General features: G+C 57.0%; 1 protein-coding gene across 2 annotated transcripts in view; it reads right to left on the reverse strand.

Annotated features, from left to right (window-relative positions):
* hsd20b2 (hydroxysteroid (20-beta) dehydrogenase 2) overlaps positions 1 to 16,317 on the reverse strand; it is an 82,196-nt gene that overhangs the window by 4,270 nt on the left and 61,609 nt on the right. The window lies entirely within an intron of this gene.

Consider the following 16,317-nt stretch of genomic DNA (forward strand, 5'->3'; position numbering starts at 1 on the left):
TTGGGGGCGAAGTCGGATGGGATAGGAAGAGATTCATTCGAAATACTGCACCTCCGAAAGTACAAATCTTCCACTGCAGCACTGGCCCCTTGTTCCCAAATCTACTCCACTGCAGCACCGGCCCCTTGTTCCCAAATCTACTCCACTGCAGCGTCAGCCCCTTGTCCCCAAATCTACTCCACTGCAGCACCGGCCCCTTGTCCCCAAATCTACTCCACTGCAGCGTCGGCCCCTTGTTCCCAAATCTACACCACTGCAGCACCGACCCCTTGGTCCCAAATCTACTCCACTGCAGCGTCAGCCCCTTGTTCACAAATCTACTCCACTGCAGAGTCAGCCCCTTGTTCTCAAATCTACTCCACTGCAGCACCGGCCCCTTGTTCCCAAATCGACTCCACTGCAGCACCGGCCCCTTGTTCCCAAATCGACTCCACTGCAGCACCGGCCCCTTGTTCCCAAATCTACTCCACTGCAGCACCGACCCCTTGGTCCCAAATCTACTCCACTGCAGCGTCAGCCCCTTGTTCCCAAATCGACCCCACTGCAGCACCGGCCCCTTGTTCCCAAATCTACTCCACTGCAGCGTCAGCCCCTTGTTCCCAAATCTACTCCACTGCAGCACTGGCCCCTTGATCCCAAATCTACTCCACTGCTCCCTTGTTCCCAAATCTACTCCACTGCAGCACCGGCCCCTTGTTCCCAGATCGACTCCACTGCAGCACCGGCCCCTTGTTCCCAAATCTACTCCACTGCAGCGTCAGCCCCTTGTTCCCAAATCTACTCCACTGCGTCAGTCCCTTGTTCCCAAATCTACTCCACTGCAGCGTCAGCCCCTTGTTCCCAAATCTACTCCACTGCAGCGTCAGCCCCTTGTTCCCAAATCTACTCCACTGCAGCGTCAGCCCCTTGTTCCCAAATCTACTCCACTGCAGCGTCAGCCCCTTATTCCCAAATCTACTCCACTGCAGCGTCGGCCCCTTGTTCCCAAATCTACTCCACTGCAGCGTCAGCCCCTTGTTCCCAAATCTACTCCACTGCAGCACCGGCCCCTTGTTCCCAAATCGACTCCACTGCAGTGTCGGCCCCTTGTTCCCAAATCTACTCCACTGCAGCGTCAGCCCCTTGTTCCCAAATCTACTCCACTGCAGCGTCAGCCCCTTGTTCCCAAATCTACTCCACTGCAGCACCGGCCCCTTGTTCCCAAATCGACTCCACTGCAGCGTCAGCCCCTTGTTCCCAAATCTACTCCACTGCAGCGTCAGCCCCTTGTTCCCAAATCTACTCCACTGCAGCACCGACCCCTTGTTCCCAAATCGACTCCACTGCAGTGTCGGCCCCTTGTTCCCAAATCTCCTCCAGTGCAGCGTCAGCCCCTTGTTCCCAAATCTACACCACTGCAGCGTCAGCCCCTTGTTCCCAAATCTCCTCCACTGCAGCGTCAGCCCCTTGTTCCTAAATCTACTCACTGCAGCGTCAGCCCCTTGTTCCCAAATCTCCTCCAGTGCAGCGTCAGCCCCTTGTCACCAAATCTCCTCCAGTGCAGCGTCAGCCCCTTGTCCCCAAATCTACTCCACTGCAGCGTCAGCCCCTTGTTCCCAAATCTACTCCACTGCAGCACCGGCCCCTTGTTCCCAAATCTACTCCACTGCAGCGTCAGCCCCTTAGCCCCAAATCGACTCCACTGCAGCACCGGACCCTTGTTCCCAAATCGACCTCACTGCAGCACCGACCCCTTGTTCCCAAATCTACTCCACTGCAGCGTCAGCCCCTTGTTCCCAAATCTACTCCACTGCAGCACCGGCCCCTTGTTCCCAAATCTACTCCACTGCAGCGTCAGCCCCTTAGCCCCAAATCGACTCCACTGCAGCACCGGACCCTTGTTCCCAAATCTACTCCACTGCAGCACCGACCCCTTGTTCCCAAATCGACTCCACTGCAGTGTCGGCCCCTTGTTCCCAAATCTCCTCCAGTGCAGCGTAAGCCCCTTGTTCCCAAATCTACTCCACTGCAGCGTCAGCCCCTTGTCCCCAAATCTCCTCCAGTGCAGCGTCAGCCCCTTGGTCCCAAATCTACTCCACTGCAGCGTCAGCCCCTTGTTCCCAAATCTACTCCACTGCAGCACCGGCCCCTTGTTCCCAAATCGACTCCACTGCAGTGTCGGCCCCTTGTTCCCAAATCGACTCCACTGCAGCGTCAGCCCCTTAGCCCCAAATCGACTCCACTGCAGAGTCGGCCCCTTGTTCCCAAATCTACTCCACTGCACCAGCGACCCCTTGTTCCCAAATCTACTCCACTGCAGCGTCAGCCCCTTGGTCCCAAATCTACTCCACTGCAGCACCGGCCCCTTGTTCCCAAATCTACTCCACTGCAGCGTCAGCTCCTTGTTCCCAAATCTACTCCACTGCAGCACCGGCCCCTTGTTCACAAATCTACTCCACTGCAGCGTCAGCCCCTTGGTCCCAAATCTACTCCACTGCAGCGTCAGCCCCTTGGTCCCAAATCTACTCCACTGCAGCGTCAGCCCCTTGTTCCCAAATCTACTCCACTGCAGCGTCAGCCCCTTGGTCCCAAATCTACTCCACTGCAGCACCGGCCCACTGTCCCCAAATCTACTCCACTGCAGCACCGGCCCCTTCTTCCCAAATCTACTCCACTGCAGCGTCAGCCCCTTAGCCCCAAATCGACTCCACTGCAGCACCGACCCCTTGGTCCCAAATCTACTCCACTGCACCACCGACCCCTTGTTCCCAAATCTACTCCACTGCAGCGTCAGCCCCTTGGTCCCAAATCTACTCCACTGCAGCACCGGCCCCTTGTTCCCAAATCGACCTCACTGCAGCACCGGCCCCTTGTTCCCAAATCTACTCCACTGCAGCGTCAGCCCCTTGTTCCCAAATCTACTCCACTGCAGCACCAGCCCCTTGTTCCAAAATCTACTCCACTGCAGCGTCAGCCCCTTGTTCCCAAATCGACTCCACTGCAGCACCGGCCCCTTGTTCCCAAATCTACTCCACTGCAGCACCAGCCCCTTGTTCCCAAATCTACTCCACTGCAGCACCGGCGCCTTGTTCCCAAATCGACTCCACTGCCGCGTCAGCCCCTTGTTCCCAAATCTAGTCCACTGCAGCAATGGCCCCTTGTTCCAAAATCTACTCCACTGCAGCACCGGCCCCTTGTTCCCAAATCTACTCCACTGCAGCGTCGGCCCCTTGTTCCCAAATCTACTCCACTGCAGCACCGGCCCCTTGATCCCAAATCTACTCACTGCAGCGTCAGCCCCTTGTTCCCAAATCTACTCCACTGCAGCACCGGCCCCTTGATCCCAAATCTACTCCACTGCAGCGTCAGCCCCTTGTTCCCAAATCTACTCCACTGCAGCACCGGCCCCTTGTTCCCAAATATACTCCACTGCAGCACCGGCCCCTTGTTCCCAAATCTACTCCACTGCAGCACCGGCCCCTTGTTCCCAAATCGACTCCACTGCAGCACCGGCCCCTTGTTCCCAAATCGACTCCACTGCAGCACCGGCCCCTTGTTCCCAAATCGACTCCACTGCAGCACCGGCTCCTTGTTCCCAAATCTACTCCACTGCAGCACCGGCCCCTTGTTCCCAAATCTACTCCACTGCAGCACCGGCCCCTTATTCCCAGATCGACTCCACTGCAGCACCGGCCCCTTGTTCCCAAATCTACTCCACTGCGTCAGTCCCTTGTTCCCAAATCTACTCCACTGCAGCGTCAGCCCCTTGTTCCCAAATCTACTCCACTGCAGCACCGGCCCCTTGATCCCAAATCTACTCCACTGCAGCATCAGCCCCTTGTTCCCAAATCTACTCCACTGCAGCACCGGCCCCTTGTTCCCAGATCGACTCCACTGCAGCACCGGCCCCTTGTTCCCAAATATACTCCACTGCGTCAGTCCCTTGTTCCCAAATCTACTCCACTGCAGCGTCAGCCCCTTGTTCCCAAATCTAGTCCACTGCAGCGTCAGCCCCTTGTTCCCAAATCTACTCACTGCAGCGTCAGCCCCTTGTTCCCAAATCTACTCACTGCAGCGTCAGCCCCTTGTTCACAAATCTACACCACTGCAGCGTCAGCCCCTTGTTCCCAAATCTACTCCACTGCAGCGTCAGCCCCTTGTTCCCAAATCTACTCCAATGCAGCACCGGCCCCTTGTTCCCAAATCTACTCCACTGCAGCGTCAGCCCCTTGTTCCCAAATCTACTCACTGCAGCGTCAGCCCCTTGTTCCCAAATCTACTCACTGCAGCGTCAGCCCCTTGTTCACAAATCTACACCACTGCAGCGTCAGCCCCTTGTTCCCAAATCTACTCCACTGCAGCGTCAGCCCCTTGTTCCCAAATCTACTCCACTGCAGCGTCGGCCCCTTGTTCCCAAATCTACTCCACTGCAGCGTCAGCCCCTTGTTCCCAAATCTACTCCACTGCAGCGTCAGCCCCTTGTTCCAAAATCTACTCCACTGCAGCACCGGCCCCTTGTTCCCAAATCTACTCCACTGCAGCACCGGCCCCTTGTTCCCAAATCGACTCCACTGCAGCACCGGCCCCTTGTTCCCAAATCGACTCCACTGCAGCACCGGCCCCTTGTTCCCAAATCGACTCCACTGCAGCACCGGCCCCTTGTTCCCAAATCGACTCCACTGCAGCACCGGCCCCTTGTTCCCAAATCGACTCCACTGCAGCACCGGCCCCTTATTCCCAGATCGACTCCACTGCAGCACCGGCCCCTTGTTCCCAAATCTACTCCACTGCGTCAGTCCCTTGTTCCCAAATCTACTCCACTGCAGCGTCAGCCCCTTGTTCCCAAATCTACTCCACTGCAGCACCGGCCCCTTGATCCCAAATCTACTCCACTGCAGCGTCAGCCCCTTGTTCCCAAATCTACTCCACTGCAGCACCGGCCCCTTGATCCCAAATCTACTCCACTGCAGCGTCAGCCCCTTGTTCCCAAATCTACTCACTGCAGCGTCAGCCCCTTGTTCCCAAATCTACTCACTGCAGCGTCAGCCCCTTGTTCCCAAATCTACTCCACTGCAGCGTCGGCCCCTTGTTCCCAAATCTACTCCACTGCAGCGTCAGCCCCTTGTTCCCAAATCTACTCCACTGCAGCGTCAGCCCCTTGTTCCAAAATCTACTCCACTGCAGCGCCGGCCCCTTGTTCCCAAATCTACTCCACTGCAGCGTCAGCCCCTTAGCCCCAAATCGACTCCACTGCAGCACCGACCCCTTGGTCCCAAATCTACTCCACTGCACCACCGACCCCTTGTTCCCAAATCTACTCCACTGCAGCGTCAGCCCCTTGGTCCCAAATCTACTCCACTGCAGCACCGGCCCCTTGTTCCCAAATCTACTCCATTGCAGCACCGGCCCCTTGATCCCAAATCTACTCACTGCAGCGTCAGCCCCTTGTTCCTAAATCTACTCCACTGCAGCACCGGCCCCTTGTTCCCAGATCGACTCCACTGGAGCACCGGCCCCTTGTTCCCAAATCTACTCCACTGCAGCGTCAGCCCCTTGTTCCCAAATCTACTCCACTGCAGCGTCAGCCCCTTGTTCCCAAATGTACTCCACTGCAGCACCGGCCCCATGTTCCCAAATCTACTCCACTGCAGCACCGGCCCCTTGTTCCCAAATGTACTCCACTGCAGCACCGGCCCCATGTTCCCAAATCTACTCCACTGCAGCACCGGCCCCTTGTTCCCAAATCTACTCCACTGCAGCACCGGCCCCTTGTTCCCAAATCTACTCCACTGCAGCACCGGCCCCTTGTTCCCAAATCTACTCCACTGCAGCACCGGCCCCTTGTTCCCAAATCTACTCCACTGCAGCACCGGCCCCTTGTTCCCAAATGTACTCCACTGCAGCACCGGCCCCATGTTCCCAAATCTACTCCACTGCAGCACCGGCCCCTTGTTCCCAAATGTACTCCACTGCAGCACCGGCCCCTTGTTCCCAAATCTACTCCACTGCAGCATCAGCCCCTTGTTCCCAAATCTACTCCACTGCAGCACCGGCCCCTTGTTCCCAAATCGACTCCACTGCAGCGTCAGCCCCTTGTTCCCAAATCGACTCCACTGCAGCACCGGCCCCTTGTTCCCAAATCTACTCCACTGCAGCACCAGCCCCTTGTTCCCAAATCTACTCCACTGCAGCACCGGCGCCTTGTTCCCAAATCGACTCCACTGCCGCGTCAGCCCCTTCTTCGCAAATCTACTCCACTGCAGCAATGGCCCCTTGTTCCAAAATCTACTCACTGCAGCGTCAGCCCCTTGTTCCCAAATCTAGTCCACTGCAGCAATGGCCCCTTGTTCCAAAATCTACTCCACTGCAGCGTCGGCCCCTTGTTCCCAAATCTACTCCACTGCAGCACCGGCCCCTTGATCCCAAATCTACTCACTGCAGCGTCAGCCCCTTGTTCCCAAATCTACTCCACTGCAGCACCGGCCCCTTGATCCCAAATCTACTCCACTGCAGCGTCAGCCCCTTGTTCCCAAATCTACTCCACCGCAGCACCGGCCCCTTGTTCCCAAATATACTCCACTGCAGCACCGGCCCCTTGTTCCCAAATCTACTCCACTGCAGCACCGGCCCCTTGTTCCCAAATCGACTCCACTGCAGCACCGGCCCCTTGTTCCCAAATCGACTCCACTGCAGCACCGGCCCCTTGTTCCCAAATCGACTCCACTGCAGCACCGGCTCCTTGTTCCCAAATCTACTCCACTGCAGCACCGGCCCCTTGTTCCCAAATCTACTCCACTGCAGCACCGGCCCCTTATTCCCAGATCGACTCCACTGCAGCACCGGCCCCTTGTTCCCAAATCTACTCCACTGCGTCAGTCCCTTGTTCCCAAATCTACTCCACTGCAGCGTCAGCCCCTTGTTCCCAAATCTACTCCACTGCAGCACCGGCCCCTTGATCCCAAATCTACTCCACTGCAGCATCAGCCCCTTGTTCCCAAATCTACTCCACTGCAGCACCGGCCCCTTGTTCCCAGATCGACTCCACTGCAGCACCGGCCCCTTGTTCCCAAATATACTCCACTGCGTCAGTCCCTTGTTCCCAAATCTACTCCACTGCAGCGTCAGCCCCTTGTTCCCAAATCTAGTCCACTGCAGCGTCAGCCCCTTGTTCCCAAATCTACTCACTGCAGCGTCAGCCCCTTGTTCCCAAATCTACTCACTGCAGCGTCAGCCCCTTGTTCCCAAATCTACTCCACTGCAGCGTCGGCCCCTTGTTCCCAAATCTACTCCACTGCAGCGTCAGCCCCTTGTTCCCAAATCTACTCCACTGCAGCGTCAGCCCCTTGTTCCAAAATCTACTCCACTGCAGCACCGGCCCCTTGTTCCCAAATCTACTCCACTGCAGCACCGGCCCCTTGTTCCCAAATCTACTCCACTGCAGCACCGGCCCCTTGTTCCCAAATCGACTCCACTGCAGCACCGGCCCCTTGTTTCCAAATCGACTCCACTGCAGCACCGGCCCCTTGTTCCCAAATCGACTCCACTGCAGCACCGGCCCCTTGTTCCCAAATCGACTCCACTGCAGCACCGGCCCCTTGTTCCCAAATCGACTCCACTGCAGCACCGGCCCCTTATTCCCAGATCGACTCCACTGCAGCACCGGCCCCTTGTTCCCAAATCTACTCCACTGCGTCAGTCCCTTGTTCCCAAATCTACTCCACTGCAGCGTCAGCCCCTTGTTCCCAAATCTACTCCACTGCAGCGTCAGCCCCTTGTTCCCAAATCTACTCCACTGCAGCACCGGCCCCTTGATCCCAAATCTACTCCACTGCAGCGTCAGCCCCTTGTTCCCAAATCTACTCCACTGCAGCGTCAGCCCCTTGTTCCCAAATCTACTCCACTGCAGCGTCAGCCCCTTGTTCCCAAATCTACTCCACTGCAGCACCGGCCCCTTGTTCCCAAATCGACTCCACTGCAGCACCGGCCCCTTATTCCCAGATCGACTCCACTGCAGCACCGGCCCCTTGTTCCCAAATCTACTCCACTGCGTCAGTCCCTTGTTCCCAAATCTACTCCACTGCAGCACCGGCCCCTTGATCCCAAATCTACTCCACTGCAGCGTCAGCCCCTTGTTCCCAAATCTACTCCACTGCAGCACCGGCCCCTTGATCCCAAATCTACTCCACTGCAGCGTCAGCCCCTTGTTCCCAAATCTACTCACTGCAGCGTCAGCCCCTTGTTCCCAAATCTACTCACTACAGCGTCAGCCCCTTGTTCCCAAATCTACTCCACTGCAGCGTCGGCCCCTTGTTCCCAAATCTACTCCACTGCAGCGTCAGCCCCTTGTTCCCAAATCTACTCCACTGCAGCGTCAGCCCCTTGTTCCAAAATCTACTCCACTGCAGCGTCAGCCCCTTGTTCCCAAATCTACTCCACTGCAGCGTCAGCCCCTTAGCCCCAAATCGACTCCACTGCAGCACCGACCCCTTGGTCCCAAATCTACTCCACTGCACCACCGACCCCTTGTTCCCAAATCTACTCCACTGCAGCGTCAGCCCCTTGGTCCCAAATCTACTCCACTGCAGCACCGGCCCCTTGTTCCCAAATCTACTCCATTGCAGCACCGGCCCCTTGATCCCAAATCTACTCACTGCAGCGTCAGCCCCTTGTTCCTAAATCTACTCCACTGCAGCACCGGCCCCTTGTTCCCAGATCGACTCCACTGGAGCGTCAGCCCCTTGTTCCCAAATCTACTCCACTGCAGCGTCAGCCCCTTGTTCCCAAATCTACTCCACTGCAGCGTCAGCCCCTTGTTCCCAAATCTACTCCACTGCAGCACCGGCCCCATGTTCCCATATCTACTCCACTGCAGCACCGGCCCCTTGTTCCCAAATGTACTCCACTGCAGCACCGGCCCCATGTTCCCAAATCTACTCCACTGCAGCACCGGCCCCATGTTCCCAAATCTACTCCACTGCAGCATCAGCCCCTTGTTCCCAAATCTACTCCACTGCAGCACCGGCCCCTTGTTCCCAAATCGACTCCACTGCAGCGTCAGCCCCTTGTTCCCAAATCTACACCACTGCAGCACCGGCCCCTTGTTCCCAGATCGACTCCACTGCAGCACCGGCCCCTTTTTCCCAAATCTACTCCACTGCAGCGTCAGCCCCTTGTTCCCAAATTGACTCCACTGCAGCACCGGCCCCTTGTTCCCAAATCTACTCCACTGCAGCACCAGCCCCTTGTTCCCAAATCTACTCCACTGCAGCACCGACCCCTTGTTCCCAAATCTACTCCACTGCAGCGTCAGCCCCTTGTTCCCAAATCTACTCCACTGCAGCACCGGCCCCTTGTTCCCAAATCTACTCCACTGCAGCACCGGCCCCTTGATCCCAAATCTACTCACTGCAGCGTCAGCCCCTTGTTCCTAAATCTACTCCACTGCAGCACCGACCCCTTGTTCCCAAATCTACTCCACTGCAGCGTCAGCCCCTTGTTCCCAAATCTACTCCACTGCAGCACCGGCCCCTTGTTCCCAAATCTACTCCACTGCAGCACCGGCCCCTTGATCCCAAATCTAGTCACTGCAGCGTCAGCCCCTTGTTCCTAAATCTACTCCACTGCAGCACCGGCCCCTTGTTCCCAAATCTACTCCACTGCAGCACCGGCCCCTTGATCCCAAATCTACTCACTGCAGCGTCAGCCCCTTGTTCCTAAATCTACTCCACTGCAGCACCGGCCCCTTGTTCCCAGATCGACTCCACTGCAGCACCAGCCCCTTGTTCCCAAATTGACTCCACTGCAGCACCGGCCCCTTGTTCCCAAATCTACTCCACTGCAGCACCGACCGCTTGGTCCCAAATCTACTCCACTGCAGCACCAGCCCCTTGTTCCCAAATCTACTCCACTGCAGCACCGACCCCTTGTTCCCAAATCTACTCCACTGCAGCGTCAGCCCCTTGGTCCCAAATCTACTCCACTGCAGCACCGGCCCCTAGTTCCCAAATCTACTCCACTGCAGCACCGGCCCCTTGATCCCAAATCTACTCACTGCAGCGTCAGCCCCTTGTTCCTAAATCTACTCCACTGCAGCACCGGCCCCTTGTTCCCAGATCGACTCCACTGGAGCACCGGCCCCTTGTTCCCAAATATACTCCACTGCAGCGTCAGTCCCTTGTTCCCAAATCTACTCACTGCAGCGTCAGCCCCTTGTTCCTAAATCTACTCCACTGCAGCACCGGCCCCTTGTTCCCAGATCGACTCCACTGCAGAACGGCCCCTTGTTCCCAAATCTACTCCACTGCAGCACCAGCCCCTTGTTCCAAAATCTACTCCACTGCAGCGTCAGCCCCTTGTTCCCAAATCGACTCCACTGCAGCACCGGCCCCTTGTTCCCAAATCTACTCCACTGCAGAACGGCCCCTTGTTCCCAAATCTACTCCACTGCAGCACCAGCCCCTTGTTCCCAAATCTACTCCACTGCAGCGTCAGCCCCTTGTTCCCAAATCGACTCCACTGCAGAGTCAGCCCCTTGTTCCCAAATCGACTCCACTGCAGAACGGCCCCTTGTTCCCAAATCTACTCCACTGCAGCACCGGCCCCTTGTTCCCAAATCTACTCCACTGCAGAACGGCCCCTTGTTCCCAAATCTACTCCACTGCAGCACCAGCCCCTTGTTCCAAAATCTACTCCACTGCAGCGTCAGCCCCTTGTTCCCAAATCGACTCCACTGCAGCACCGGCCCCTTGTTCCCAAATCTACTCCACTGCAGAACGGCCCCTTGTTCCCAAATCTACTCCACTGCAGCACCAGCCCCTTGTTCCCAAATCTACTCCACTGCAGCACCGGCGCCTTGTTCCCAAATCGACTCCACTGCCGCGTCAGCCCCTTCTTCGCAAATCTACTCCACTGCAGCAATGGCCCCTTGTTCCAAAATCTACTCACTGCAGCGTCAGCCCCTTGTTCCCAAATCTAGTCCACTGCAGCAATGGCCCCTTGTTCCAAAATCTACTCCACTGCAGCACCGGCCCCTTGTTCCCAAATCTACTCCACTGCAGCGTCGGCCCCTTGTTCCCAAATCTACTCCACTGCAGCACCGGCCCCTTGATCCCAAATCTACTCACTGCAGCGTCAGCCCCTTGTTCCCAAATCTACTCCACTGCAGCACCGGCCCCTTGATCCCAAATCTACTCCACTGCAGCGTCAGCCCCTTGTTCCCAAATCTACTCCACTGCAGCACCGGCCCCTTGTTCCCAAATCTACTCCACTGCAGCACCGGCCCCTTGTTCCCAAATCTACTCCACTGCAGCACCGGCCCCTTGTTCCCAAATCGACTCCACTGCAGCACCGGCCCCTTGTTCCCAAATCGACTCCACTGCAGCACCGGCCCCTTGTTCCCAAATCGACTCCACTGCAGCACCGGCTCCTTGTTCCCAAATCTACTCCACTGCAGCACCGGCCCCTTGTTCCCAAATCTACTCCACTGCAGCACCGGCCCCTTATTCCCAGATCGACTCCACTGCAGCACCGGCCCCTTGTTCCCAAATCTACTCCACTGCGTCAGTCCCTTGTTCCCAAATCTACTCCACTGCAGCGTCAGCCCCTTGTTCCCAAATCAACTCCACTGCAGCACCGGCCCCTTGATCCCAAATCTACTCCACTGCAGCATCAGCCCCTTGTTCCCAAATCTACTCACTGCAGCGTCAGCCCCTTGTTCCCAAATCTACTCTCTGCAGCGTCAGCCCCTTGTTCCCAAATCTACTCCACTGCAGCGTCGGCCCCTTGTTCCCAAATCTACTCCACTGCAGCGTCAGCCCCTTGTTCCCAAATCTACTCCACTGCAGCGTCAGCCCCTTGTTCCAAAATCTACTCCACTGCAGCACCGGCCCCTTGTTCCCAAATCTACTCCACTGCAGCACCGGCCCCTTGTTCCCAAATCTACTCCACTGCAGCACCGGTCCCTTGTTCCCAAATCGACTCCACTGCAGCACCGGCCCCTTGTTTCCAAATCGACTCCACTGCAGCACCGGCCCCTTGTTCCCAAATCGACTCCACTGCAGCACCGGCCCCTTGTTCCCAAATCGACTCCACTGCAGCACCGGCCCCTTGTTCCCAAATCGACTCCACTGCAGCACCGGCCCCTTATTCCCAGATCGACTCCACTGCAGCACCGGCCCCTTGTTCCCAAATCTACTCCACTGCGTCAGTCCCTTGTTCCTAAATCTACTCCACTGCAGCGTCAGCCCCTTGTTCCCAAATCTACTCCACTGCAGCACCGGCCCCTTGATCCCAAATCTACTCCACTGCAGCGTCAGCCCCTTGTTCCCAAATCTACTCCACTGCAGCACCGGCCCCTTGATCCCAAATCTACTCCACTGCAGCGTCAGCCCCTTGTTCCCAAATCTACTCATCTGCAGCACCGGCCCCTTGTTCCCAAATCTACTCCACTGCAGCACCGGCCCCTTGTTCCCAAATCTACTCCACTGCAGTACGGGCCCCTTGTTCCCAAATCTACTCCACTGCAGCACCGGCCCCTTGTTCCCAGATCGACTCCACTGCAGCACCGGCCCCTTGTTCCCAAATATACTCCACTGCGTCAGTCCCTTGTTCCCAAATCTACTCCACTGCACCATCAGCCCCTTGTTCCCAAATCTAGTCCACTGCAGCGTCAGCCCCTTGTTCCCAAATCTACTCACTGCAGCGTCAGCCCCTTGTTCCCAAATCTACTCCACTGCAGCACCGACCCCTTGTTCCCAAATCGACTCCACTGCAGTGTCGGCCCCTTGTTCCCAAATCTCCTCCAGTGCAGCGTAAGCCCCTTGTTCCCAAATCTACTCCACTGCAGCGTCAGCCCCTTGTCCCCAAATCTCCTCCAGTGCAGCGTCAGCCCCTTGGTCCCAAATCTACTCCACTGCAGCGTCAGCCCCTTGTTCCCAAATCTACTCCACTGCAGCACCGGCCCCTTGTTCCCAAATCGACTCCACTGCAGCGTCAGCCCCTTAGCCCCAAATCGACTCCACTGCAGAGTCGGCCCCTTGTTCCCAAATCTACTCCACTGCACCAGCGACCCCTTGTTCCCAAATCTACTCCACTGCAGCGTCAGCCCCTTGGTCCCAAATCTACTCCACTGCAGCACCGGCCCCTTGTTCCCAAATCTACTCCACTGCAGCGTCAGCTCCTTGTTCCCAAATCTACTCCACTGCAGCACCGGCCCCTTGTTCACAAATCTACTCCACTGCAGCGTCAGCCCCTTGGTCCCAAATCTACTCCACTGCAGCGTCAGCCCCTTGTTCCCAAATCTACTCCACTGCAGCGTCAGCCCCTTGGTCCCAAATCTACTCCACTGCAGCACCGGCCCACTGTCCCCAAATCTACTCCACTGCAGCACCGGCCCCTTCTTCCCAAATCTACTCCACTGCAGCGCCGGCCCCTTGTTCCCAAATCTACTCAACTGCAGCGTCAGCCCCTTAGCCCCAAATCGACTCCACTGCAGCACCGACCCCTTGGTCCCAAATCTACTCCACTGCAGCGTCAGCCCCTTAGCCCCAAATCTACTCCACTGCAGCACCGACCCCTTGGTCCCAAATCTACTCCACTGCACCACCGACCCCTTGTTCCCAAATCTACTCCACTGCAGCACCGGCCCCTTGTTCCCAGATCGACTCCACTGCAGCACCGGCCCCTTGTTCCCAAATCTACTCCACTGCAGCACCGGCCCCTTGTTCCCAAATCTACTCCACTGCAGCACCGGCCCCTTGTTCCCAAATCTACTCCACTGCAGCGTCAGCCCCTTGTTCCCAAATCTACTCCACTGCAGCGTCAGCCCCTTGTTCCCAAATGTACTCCACTGCAGCGTCAGCCCCTTGTTCCCAAATCTACTCCACTGCAGCACCGGCCCCATGTTCCCAAATCTACTCCACTGCAGCACCGGCCCCTTGTTCCCAAATGTACTCCACTGCAGCACCGGCCCCATGTTCCCAAATCTACTCCACTGCAGCACCGGCCCCATGTTCCCAAATCTACTCCACTGCAGCATCAGCCCCTTGTTCCCAAATCTACTCCACTGCAGCACCGGCCCCTTGTTCCCAAATCGACTCCACTGCAGCGTCAGCCCCTTGTTCCCAAATCTACACCACTGCAGCGTCAGCCCCTTGTTCCCAGATCGACTCCACTGCAGAACCGGCCCCTTGTTCCCAGATCGACTCCACTGCAGCACCGGCCCCTTTTTCCCAAATGTACTCCACTGCGTCAGGCCCTTCTTCCCAAATCAACTCCACTGCAGCGTCAGCCCCTTGTTCCCAAATTGACTCCACTGCAGCACCGGCCCCTTGTTCCCAAATCTACTCCACTGCAGCACCAGCCCCTTGTTCACAAATCTACTCCACTGCAGCACCGACCGCTTGGTCCCAAATCTACTCCACTGCAGCACCAGCCCCTTGTTCCCAAATCTACTCCACTGCAGCACCGACCCCTTGTTCCCAAATCTACTCCACTGCAGCGTCAGCCCCTTGGTCCCAAATCTACTCCACTGCAGCACCGGCCCCTTGTTCCCAAATCTACTCCACTGCAGCACCGGCCCCTTGATCCCAAATCTACTCACTGCAGCGTCAGCCCCTTGTTCCTAAATCTACTCCACTGCAGCACCGGCCCCTTGTTCCCAGATCGACTCCACTGGAGCACCGGCCCCTTGTTCCCAAATATACTCCACTGCAGCGTCAGTCCCTTGTTCCCAAATCTACTCACTGCAGCGTCAGCCCCTTGTTCCTAAATCTACTCCACTGCAGCACCGGCCCCTTGTTCCCAGATCGACTCCACTGCAGAACGGCCCCTTGTTCCCAAATCTACTCCACTGCAGCACCAGCCCCTTGTTCCAAAATCTACTCCACTGCAGCGTCAGCCCCTTGTTCCCAAATCGACTCCACTGCAGCACCGGCCCCTTGTTCCCAAATCTACTCCACTGCAGAACGGCCCCTTGTTCCCAAATCTACTCCACTGCAGCACCAGCCCCTTGTTCCCAAATCTACTCCACTGCAGCGTCAGCCCCTTGTTCCCAAATCGACTCCACTGCAGAGTCAGCCCCTTGTTCCCAAATCGACTCCACTGCAGCACCGGCCCCTTGTTCCCAAATCTACTCCACTGCAGAACGGCCCCTTGTTCCCAAATCTACTCCACTGCAGCACCGGCCCCTTGTTCCCAAATCTACTCCACTGCAGAACGGCCCCTTGTTCCCAAATCTACTCCACTGCAGCACCAGCCCCTTGTTCCAAAATCTACTCCACTGCAGCGTCAGCCCCTTGTTCCCAAATCGACTCCACTGCCGCGTCAGCCCCTTCTTCGCAAATCTACTCCACTGCAGCAATGGCCCCTTGTTCCAAAATCTACTCACTGCAGCGTCAGCCCCTTGTTCCCAAATCTAGTCCACTGCAGCAATGGCCCCTTGTTCCAAAATCTACTCCACTGCAGCACCGGCCCCTTGTTCCCAAATCTACTCCACTGCAGCGTCGGCCCCTTGTTCCCAAATCTACTCCACTGCAGCACCGGCCCCTTGATCCCAAATCTACTCACTGCAGCGTCAGCCCCTTGTTCACAAATCTACTCCACTGCAGCACCGGCCCCTTGATCCCAAATCTACTCCACTGCAGCGTCAGCCCCTTGTTCCCAAATCTACTCCACTGCAGCACCGGCCCCTTGTTCCCAAATATACTCCACTGCAGCACCGGCCCCTTGTTCCCAAATCTACTCCACTGCAGCACCGGCCCCTTGTTCCCAAATCGACTCCACTGCAGCACCGGCCCCTTGTTCCCAAATCGACTCCACTGCAGCACCGGCCCCTTGTTCCCAAATCGACTCCACTGCAGCACCGGCTCCTTGTTCCCAAATCGACTCCACTGCAGCACCGGCCCCTTGTTCCCAAATCGACTCCACTGCAGCACCGGCCCCTTATTCCCAGATCGACTCCACTGCAGCACCGGCCCCTTGTTCCCAAATCTACTCCACTGCGTCAGTCCCTTGTTCCCAAATCTACTCCACTGCAGCGTCAGCCCCTTGTTCCCAAATCTACTCCACTGCAGCACCGGCCCCTTGATCCCAAATCTACTCCACTGCAGCGTCAGCCCCTTGTTCCCAAATCTACTCCACTGCAGCACCGGCCCCTTGATCCCAAATCTACTCCACTGCAGCGTCAGCCCCTTGTTCCCAAATCTACTCACTGCAGCGTCAGCCCCTTGTTCCCAAATCTACTCACTGCAGCGTCAGCCCCTTGTTCCCAAATCTACTCCACTGCAGCGTCGGCCCCTTGTTCCCAAATCTACTCAACTGCAGCGTCAGCCCCTTGTTCCC

The sequence above is a fragment of the Scyliorhinus torazame genome, chromosome 31, assembly GCF_047496885.1.
Source record: "Scyliorhinus torazame isolate Kashiwa2021f chromosome 31, sScyTor2.1, whole genome shotgun sequence".
NCBI lineage: Eukaryota > Metazoa > Chordata > Chondrichthyes > Carcharhiniformes > Scyliorhinidae > Scyliorhinus > Scyliorhinus torazame.